This window comes from Calonectris borealis, chromosome 5 (assembly GCF_964195595.1).
Source record: "Calonectris borealis chromosome 5, bCalBor7.hap1.2, whole genome shotgun sequence".
NCBI lineage: Eukaryota > Metazoa > Chordata > Aves > Procellariiformes > Procellariidae > Calonectris > Calonectris borealis.
The window spans coordinates 7,882,917-7,893,405 of NC_134316.1; positions in this window are offsets into that span (position 1 = coordinate 7,882,917).

Genomic DNA, 10,489 nt, shown 5'->3' on the forward strand with positions numbered 1-10,489 from the left:
AAAACCCCAACTCCCTCTAAGGAGAAGTTCAAAAACTTAAAATAGATTCAGTATAAGCAGTTTGGCTATGAATGAATAAATCTCCCATGCAGTGCCTGGAACTTGTATCTACCGGACACACAAAAAGTTAATTGTTCTACTAATGAGAGATGCTTCTGCCTCACTCAGCTGGGTCAGTCGGGATCTTAGAGAATTAAACGTGGATCTGGGCCCTAAAGCTTCTGCTGGTGTCACTGCTTTTGTAATTCTTGCTCTTGCAACCAACAAGGAGAATGATGACCATTGGATGTTTAATATTCTCTCTCTTTATATACTCTTATTAAAGGTGTGCTCATGGCTTACAGGCTGGATCTGATGTAATCATCACAGCTCCCTGACTTCACTGGAATTAGCCTTCTACACTGGAAGATCTTACCAAGGTTTTAAAATGAAATGCGGTTCTCTTGAGCTAGTTGCAAAGGCTGTTCCTCATCTACTGGCATGTGTCAACTCCAGATAAAATCTGGACAAACACCTGAAATGGAAAGCTAATTTGACAGCAGTGCTAGGGAAGGTACAGCACTCTCCTGCATGGTCTTGTTCAACACACTTGTTCCTCAAATACTGCTGCCTGTTTTAGTGCTGAGTGAAACACTTCCCTGTCTAATATGTGAGAAAGCAAGCATCAAGTCATGGGACACATCCATGTGTCAGTCATAGCGTGGCAGGAAACCTCCTTTTCATTGCTGAGCTAGTGACATGGGAGAGGGAGAGTGTGATGCTGAGGCTGGGGAGACTGCACCTCCTGGGAGGTCCTTTGGTGGTGGGTCCTTTCCAAGGAGTACAGACTCATCAGTGCTTTGCTAGGAAGGTGTGAATTGCTGCTGCTAGAAGAAGAAAGTGCAAGACAGGGACTGGTGGGCGTCATGAACATAAACCACTCGGAGACTTGACAAGTCTGTTGCAGTTTTGCCAAGATAAAAGGGCTGGTTCCTGGCTCATCCCATGAACCTGTCTTGCCAGTACATGGAGTGGGGGAGCCATCCAAGCATGCTCTGCATTTTTGTGCCCAGTGTCCTGATTGCATCTAGGAAGGATGCAGCATTATTCAAGAGAAGGAAACTAGGGTGGCCAAGTGAAAAGGGATCATGATGTGCTCTAGACAATTACTATAACAGGAGCTTGCAGGTGCTTCAGTGTGTGTCTGCCCTGGAGTTTAAATATAGCTGTTGCTAGCCCAGTGTGTAGAAGTGGGAAGAGACAGAAGGACCAGCCTGGCACACTGGCAGAGGGTGGATGCAGGGCCCGTCCTTGAAGCCCTGGTAAACAGGGATAGATAATGAAGTTTTCCAGTCTGCCCCTGGGGCTGTGAAGGGAAGCATGACTGCAGTGGTTAGAAGAAAGATCTGTCTAGTCAGCATCTTGTCTGACAGCAAGCAATGTCTGGTAGGAGCACAGGAGCGGGACTGACATGAGAGCTGCTTCTGCTTTCATGATTTCTCCCAGGTTTTACAATTTGCAGTTCAGGTACCCCCTGAACCAGGGATGACTATCTCTGCTGCAAGCTCTTGCCACGTTGCTTCACCAGGTTGCAGAGATGCAAACTTCAGGCAGGCAAGGTCACACTGCTTTCCTGTAAATGGCAGGTATGTGCAAAGTGTAATGGATAATTCCATGATGCCGACAACCAAAAGCAAACGTCTTGCGGGGTGTAATTGGTTTTTCTATAGTGTCAAGAGCTTTTATGTGTTCAGCATAAATATCTTTGCATTGATTGGGAGAAGGAGATAAAAATCGATGATTTACAATGCAGAAGTGCTTAGAACATGACATTAAAATGACTCTGGAAGACTTAGCTCATAGGGGACATAGTAAATACTCAAGAGGTACAGGAAATGAAGAGACTCTTCCCAAGTCTTGAAACCAAGCAATAAATTTAATAGAGTCTGTGTTTCTCTGCCTAATGGATTTTAATACTGACTTTCCTTTTGCAGAATTACTCTGTTTTTCGTTGTTTAGTTGTGATTATTTTTTACTCTTTTTTGTTTGGATGTTTAGGACCCAAGGTTAAATGGAGACATTATTGTTTTGTGAGGAAACTCTCTAGCTTGAACAAAATGGGAACCAAATCCTATTTTGGCTGGCTTTGTAATCAGCAGGAGGGTGTCTTGACCCACGTGTGCTGAGGAGCACAGATAATCATAGAATATAAAGCTGGAAAGGACCACAGGTCCATTCCCTTGCCCCACATCCAGATGAACTGTATCTAACTCACTCCTGACAGGTTTTCTTGATGCAATTTAAGCATCATATCTAATAGATATAGATAATCCCCCTTCTATCCATAGTGATTTTTTATTTCCGTCCCGCCCTCTTCTCAGCCTAAATGGTCCCCCTTTCTTTATATCTCTTTGCATGTCATGTTTTCCACAACTTTTCTTTTTTATATTTTTTTAACAGGCATTTAAATTTTCCTTTTCTTTACCCCCAGTATACTACCAGACACTAGATGCAGTATGCAGCAGTACTGAGAAACGAGGAAGAACTGCTTCTTGTGCCTCATGCAGGGATGGTCACAGCTCCATACTGCCAAAGGCGAAGGCAACCAACCATATGGGATGCCCCCATGTAAAATTTCACCTCAGTGGAAGAGCAAGAATGTGCAGCCCAGTGGTGTCAGCTGGACATGGCACTGGTGTCTCTTGACTGTAAGTGCACCGTAGTTGTAGGGGACTCTTTACAGATAAAAGGGCTAGATCCCAGAGAAGCTTACAGGCTTTTCTGTGTCTCTCCTGCAAACTAATCTTTGGCAAGATTAATTAGCTGCCAGGGCTAGACTGTCTCTACAACTTGTGCTGTGCAAACTAGCTTGAAGCCAGCTGAAATCTCTGCTGCATCATCTAATGCAATGCCATGTATGAAGCAGACAGACAGCAAGTCAATCTCTTGATCCTCTTTTGCAGAGATGTTCCATGTCAGGCCAGGCGTACCTTGCTAGAGCTCTGCCACAGCTGAAGGCTTTTGCCGAGAAGAGCGTTTGATTCCCAGTACTGCCCCAAGACTAACGTGTTCACTTTACACAAGAGTTTCCCAAACGTTTTGCAAGTATGATCATCTTGGGACTCATCTGGGTTTTTCTGGTGATCCTTTCACTTCCACCTTTTTTTCATATGAGAGAGTTTGATTCCTGTAGGGCTGGAGAATGAGACACAATTGTAATGGTTTTTGCTGGAAGTATTTATATACTATTTTTATATTAATCAGGAAAATCCTAACTGCCTTTCATTTCTGGCAGCAACTTGTGTGATGAGCTGTTCCCTGGAGAGGATAAATGCTCTGAGTTTCCTGAGGAGTTGCAACCCCTTGTCTGAGAATCTCAACTTGAGTTTGGGCTTTAAAGTAGAAGAAAAATTGGCAACTTAGGGATGAAGGATCCTGGGTTTGGCTGATGCAGGAGCCCATGTGATGAAGTATCTGAAAGTCAGATGTTGTGTGCTTGCATTTATGTGAAGGGTACAAAGCAGGATGTCCCTGAAATACCCTGCTGGCATTGTGCATCAATATTAGCAAAAGGCAGCATAAAGCTTTACTCTGTTCTTGAAATATCTGTAAGTAACAAGGGCAGGAAATCATCTGAAGGGAATTGTCAATGATATTTTCAAGAATTTGCACTATGATTTCTTGCGGCTACCTGCAGACACAAGGTAAAACGTCACCTAGATCTAGTGTCTCTTTCTGTCTTCCTCAAACCTATACTGGGGAAGGAAAAACTCTTTGCTCAGGACTTTCTGCTTCTTCACCGCACTGGTCTAGTTTGGCTTTGGCTGCCTGCTTTAATTGCTGTTTAATGAAAAAGCTGTAAAAAGCCTGTGGAGTAACCAATAAATCAGTAATATATACGGAAAAATAAAAAAGCGTGTACATTCCCAAAGTGACATGAGAACAACAGGGGATGTGATCTTCTGAGATCTTCTGACCTTTTTTCCCCAAAAGCTCTGAGGGAGCTCCTGTTTTTCCACCTGGCTGTTGTCAGAATTGATGATTTGTGTCTCACCATCTCCCCAGCCATGAGCTGCCTTTGAATCCAGTCCAGCCCAGCTCCTCTGCCAGGCAGACTGGTGTGGGTGGTGCTGACTGTACACTTTATCTAGCACTGCCAGTACACTGTTGCCCTAGGGTGAGGCCAGGAATACTTTTGTTGTGAAGTTTTTAAGGAGCAAGTCAAGGCTACTGCTGAACTGAGGAGAGAAACATGCTGTGAGCTGAAATAATTAACACTGCTTTGATCACAGAAATATGGATTGCTTTGTGTATGGCTATGTAAGTATTACAGAGTTACAGGGAAGAGTGAAAGGTGTTAATGATACCTTTTCATTAACCTAATCCTTCAGATTGGCATTTTGGGTATTAGGCCCTGTTTTCTGTCCCTGCCACCAATGCTGTGCTTTACCCCTTCCCCATTGTGCCTGCAGGCTCTCTTGCGCACAGGCAGAGGAAGGTGCTATACGGACACTCCATATAGCACCCTGAACTGTGGTGTCTCAGTCTTGGTTGACATTTTGAAAGTGCTGATGCAGTGCAAGTTGTCATTTTATCAAAATTGCGTTTATTAAAGTATTCACATTCATTTGTCACAGAACTCCAGATAAATGAAGCGAGTCTGTCCGTGAGAATGCAGGCTGCCTCCTCTGTGCCTGCAAGGGACCTTGGCTTTTTGGCTACATGTTTCTCACCAAGGGCTGCCTGTTGTGGAAGCTCTGGTTTCTGGATTACTCCTGCAGACAGGATGACTAGATTAGCTGTGTTGACTTGTTTATGCCTGCAAAACCATGAAAGATGCCTTCTATTTGGTTCTTTGGCAAAAAGCAATTCTGAACAAAGAGTTGATGATGCCTTTTGTTAAGTGATTACATCTATTTTCCTCCCTCCTTAGTGCTGCTCCTCTTCCCATGTCTTTCCTGTTCCTCTCCCTACCTTGTGGTTTGATGAAGAGTGATGCTGGATCACTGGGTGGAATAAATTTATGACAGTTCGAAGCACAGTTTAGGTGATCCGACCATGTGGTTGCCACTGGTGGAATAAAATCAGGCAATAGTGACGTTATGCTGGATGAGCATCTGGCATGCCATGTGTTGTCCCAGCCTGCTCTGTCTAGCCATTGCTTGTTTTACACTTGGATTGCCAAATGCCGGCCCATGAGTATCTGTGCTGAGTCCACATGTTAATTATCATGCCAAGGGATGATGATACAAGACCATGGAGGAGATGGGTTGCAGGTGTCACCCCATGTTCTCTCTACTCCCGTCCCAGCCAGTTCAAGACTGGGAAGGTGATGGCTGTGCACACAGCTGGAAGGTCATACACACTCTTAGGAAAGCTGTAGATATGTGATGCTGCTGAGGGATGAGCAGATACTTTCTGCCCGCCGTCCAGGCACAGATCCTCAGCAGGAGGAGTGGTGTGGGCTCTGCAGTGCTCCGGGCTGTGACAGGCTGCTCTGGGAAGGTGCAGGCCTGCTGACCCTTATGTAGGGTCTGCTGACGTTAGCGGAGTTGCTGTATGTGCCACCATTTCCCCTTGGCAAGCCTGCCCGTGTTGTGCCGCCCTGGCCCAGGGAGTAATTCATGCCTGATCTGACCAGTAATCTGGCATGTCGCTGCTGCAGCAGCTCCTGGGTGCCAGTGGGGAAATGTCCTTTTGGCTCTCTGGAGGGGAGCGAAAGGAGACATGCTGGTTCCCCCGCCTCTGCCCCTCAAGGGAGCTGGAAGGCCCATTCCAAAATGCTTTGGCCGTTTTATGGAGCAGTGTGTGCATTGGGTTGGCTTGTGTGTATTTGATTTACTCTGAAGACAAGAAGAAATCCCTCTTTATCCTGTACTCCATTTTTATTCTTGCCTGGCTGTCATCACCTGCTGCTCACTCCTCCTGTCTTTTGCAAGCTGTGGGTGGCCAGGCTGGGACAAACCACAAGCCCCGTAGTGCTTTTCCTTCTCCCTCTTCTGCATGCCCTGGAGGAGGCGAGAACCCTAGAGCCCTGGAGAGGGAGAATCACTGTGCGAGCACACAGCAGTGACTGGGAACATCTGTTCAAGCCAAAGAATAAGCAGAAGTAGTAATTTTTGCAAAGCTGCTGAAGGTTTGGGAGAATGGGAGTGACAGATGAGGACCTTGCTGTCCCAGTCCTAGTGGTGGACTGTGTGTGGTGGCATGCATTGGGGTGTCCTTCTGCCGGGTGTTGCTGCCCCAGGCAGGGCAGCCCCAGCAGCCGCAGGCAGGGCAGGCAGCGTTCCCTGTCGGGCAGCTCTCCTGGCTGTCTTTGCAGACCTGTCAGTGGGAAAGGGGAGAGGCAAGCAGAACCAGTATCTGCCCCGGTTGCCTGCCACCACCTGCCAAGGGCAGAGGCAGCACAGATGCTGCTGTTTGAGGGCATCTGGCTTGGAAGGGCACAGAGATCCTGTGCAGGGCGTCAGCATCCATTGAGCCTGTCTGGAGGCTTGGCTGGAGGAAATGAGGTTAGCAGAAGCAGAAGTTTCTACAGCATGCCTACCAAGTGGCGGCTCAAGTTGGCCCAGGATGCTAGAAACCACTTTTTAGCCTGGGCACGTCTCCATCTACATCCAATCTGTGCAGCAACCAGCCATGCTAAAGAGCAGGGATGTGACTCTCCCTGGGCCTGTCTTGTAGAAGGTAAAGCACCATATGGAAGCTGATGGCTCAACCTGACTGCGAAAGGTATCTAAAGAAGGAGAGGAAACACAGAGCCTGCACCTTTAAAGATAAGGAAGGGTGTGTGGGTGCCATTTCTTCAGCAACTGAAGCTGTTGCAGTGTCTGATCTGTCTGTGGTTTCATTCTCTCTTCCATAGCACTTCTGCGAAGGGCACAGTTGGGAAAAACTTTTGCTCCATGATAAACTTTCAGGGGAGATCAGATTTGAAATCAGAATGTGATTTTTCTTGTTTAGTTCATATTTTCTCAGCAAATGCTGATTTTTTCAGATTTAATATTTTTGGTTTTGTCCATGAGATTTCTACTTTGAAGTCTGATGACAGTGCATTCCTGATATATCCTTGGGTTTTTTATTTTTTGATTTTCATCACTCTCTCTTCTTTCCTGCCTATTGTTTTATTGTAATCCCCCCTCCTATTTTATGCCCCATCCTTCTTTTCTCAGAAGTTAAGCATTGGAATTTTTCACTGCTGAACCCAAGCATTATTTCTGCTACAGTGCCTTTTTTTAATACACTGGTAGTTGCTTAGTCCCAGATTTCTAGACATCTGTCTCATTTGCAGTACCTCAATTTGATGCTCTTTAGACTCAGCTTTCTAAGCAGAAATTTTTCTGCAGGCAGAAAGCCATGGCAAATATGGACACTTAGCACTTATGAAAGTTGAGCACCTTGTGTCTCGAGGTGGACAGACAGAAATTAAAGTGCTTTTAAGTCTGGGGAACTTTTGGAAAATGTTTCCTCTGTCCCTAGCTATCTTTTTATGATTTGCAAGATTGGGGTAATTCTGTTACAGAAGGTAGCTGTGAACATAGTGAATAGGTGGTCATTTTTTGTACTCTTGCAATTCAGAATGACAATCCACATCATTAAAACACAGTGCATGTGTACTTGATACTAAACAAATTGGATAGCTCTGAGATTGCTTATTTCTTCCAGAGATACAAGGATGAATTGAACCAAAGCAGTTTGCAGCCCAGTGTGTTTCAGCTCAAGGCTGCTAACGACGCATCCTAGAAAAACAGAGCATCAGCAAGTCCTTTGTACTTTGCTAATATTTTTCCTGCAGTAACATGAGAGCAATTACAGCTTGGAAGGATAGGAGCTGGAAGACTGGAGGAGATGAAAAAATTTGAAGAGAAAAACGGGATTTCATGAAGTGAAGGCAGGGGATGTACGTGGGTGGGTGAAGGAGCAAGCATCTGTAAATAGTTGGCACTGACAGCTGCTTTTGAAATATGTAGATATTTGGAAAGAGGTAGAACAGCTGCAAGCGTGTGTATGTTTTATGGAAAGAGAAGGAGAGCAATGTGCAGCTTGTGAGGGAAGGAGCAAAAGAGTAGAGCTAGGCAGGAATCCATGGAAAGAGTGAGAGAAAGTGGAGCAAAAACAGAGTGAAGTTGGGGAAGAAAGAGATTAATTCAAAGAGATTTTCAGGAATGAGTATAAACTACAGTGCAGCTGATGTAAAATTCACTGTCTTGCTAGTGACCACCAGGGAGGGGAAAATTGCTGTTGCTGCCTGCCTGCCGTTCCAGCCTGTCCTCCCTCCCCCTATTTTATCTTTTGATTTATAGTAATAAGAAATTGGCCTTCCTAAGAGCAGGTCATGGGACTCGGCTGAGGGATTAAAGCCGAGTCTCTGACCTCTGAGCGTATTGTAATGCTTGTGAGTCATTGACTCATCCTCTGTATTGGCAGGTTGATGGATTCCTAACTAGGTTGTTAGTGGCATCTCAGTGCTGCTGCCCGCGATACGCCTTTTGTGTTTAAACTCTGACTTGGAGAAACAAGTTCATTTCAGGCTCTTTGTGTTTCTCTCCTCCTCCTTTTCTCAGCTTTTACTTCTTTAAACGTAGACTTCTTTTGACAGATCATCTCCATGGTAACTAACAGGACCAGGCTGCCTACAGAAATTGTAGTAATAAAGTGGTTGGTTTTTACACATCATGAAAAGATGATGAAGCACAATGATAGGTGATAAAGACACAGGTAATTGCTCTAGAATAATATTGCTGCCAAGAAGATGACTGAACTCCCACACTGAAGATGAACAGATGGTGTATTTATTGAAATTCATAGGCTGCGAGAAGAAAAATGTAATTGATGGCTGTGTAGGTTTTGTTTCAGTTTACTATATACTGAGCAGAGCCAGAAGAGCGGTGTGCCGGCAGATGGAGCCCGTATGCAGAGCCACTGTATTTTCTCACTGGAGAACTGGCTTTTCGCTTGAGATCAGAATTCCGATCAGAGCCATAAAAGCAACAGAACCGCTAATTGCTCTGATGCATTTTGCTGTTTTAGATCTGTCACATAGCCCTGTTTTATTTTAGAAAGGGTGTAACACTTTTGTAAGAACAGTGGTGGTAAATTATACTAGCATACCGGGAATGTCAAAGTAGAAAGTGGAAAAGCAAATACTTGCAAAACTTGTGCTCAGTACAGGTTTTCCAAGACCAGGTGCATGTTTGTGTTAGTAAATGGCAGCTGTAGCTTGTTTCCTAACCTTGTTGCTGGAGACTCTCTTCTGGTAGGGCAGTCTGTTGTGCAGAACCCACGGGAAGGCAAAGGCAGGGTATTTTCCTCTGGTTGCTCTCCCTGCGTTTTCAAGTGTAAGATAAAACTGGTCAATTTGATGTTGAGGCTCTTGTGAATATGTTGTCTGCCTGTGTATGGCAGTGCTATGGATCTGGTTTGAATGCTTTGTGGTGTGGTGCAGTGGTCCTAAGCGTGGAGTGCTGTGGCATCCCCCACCACAGGGCTTGGTGTGTTCAGGTTCCCAAAAAGATTACTTCGGTGCTGCCAGAAGAACATAAGTGTCTGTGGGAATCATTGTCTGAAAGGTCTTTCTCTGAGAGGTGCAAATAACCCTACTTACGACAAGGAGTGCCAGCTCTGGAGCGTAAAGATTTTTCCCCATGTGTAACAAATGCTAACTGTTGGGAGAAATACTGTTGGGAGGAACTGGTTGAGCTAAAGTGCTAGTGGCAGACTGCTGCTTTCCCTGGGGTGCTCACAGCTCCGCTGTTCTCAGCAGCTTTAGCACCCCTGTTGTGCCTCTGCTAACTCCCATAGTACCGTGATTTATTGGTGATAATGTCTGGGTGCTGTTTACTACATCATATGATTCTCTTTTCTCTACAGTCTGGTGCTACTTTATTGATTGTATAACTCATTTTCTCATCAAGTTTGGTAAGGAAACCACTTCCCACTTGGGTTTACATCCAGCTGCACCTACTCACATATTGACTACATTTGTAGGACTTGCATCAAGGGGCTTTGAGAAGGCATATAAATAAAAGAAGAAACAGGTTCTTTGTCTTACAATGGTAGTGTCAATGAGAATGAAACCAAATGTGTAGGTAGTATGGAAGAGACTGTCTCTCCAGGACACCTTGCCCTAGGGAAGAAACTAAAAGTTGTGGGTTCATCGCTTGACAGTGTTTGTGTCAAATTCACTGTTCTTTTTATTTCTTCCCTCCAGATTGGCAGGGCCCCCACATCTTCTGTGGCACCTGAAAAATCTGATTTGCATGCAAATTGCTCCCATTTAGGTTAAAACATCGCTGTCATTCTTTCTTCAAACTTCTTTCCTTTTTCCTGCAGAAAAAGAGGGGGAGAAAAAGTTACTTAAGTGATATACCTTCTCCATACAAGATTAAACAGAATTGCGCTGGCAGTGGAAAGACATGCTTTTCTGAGGCCTGTCAGCCAGCCAACACGTGAAGCGTTAAGTTAGAGATGCCACAGAGATGTACTATGTTAATAAAAGAGAGAATAGGAA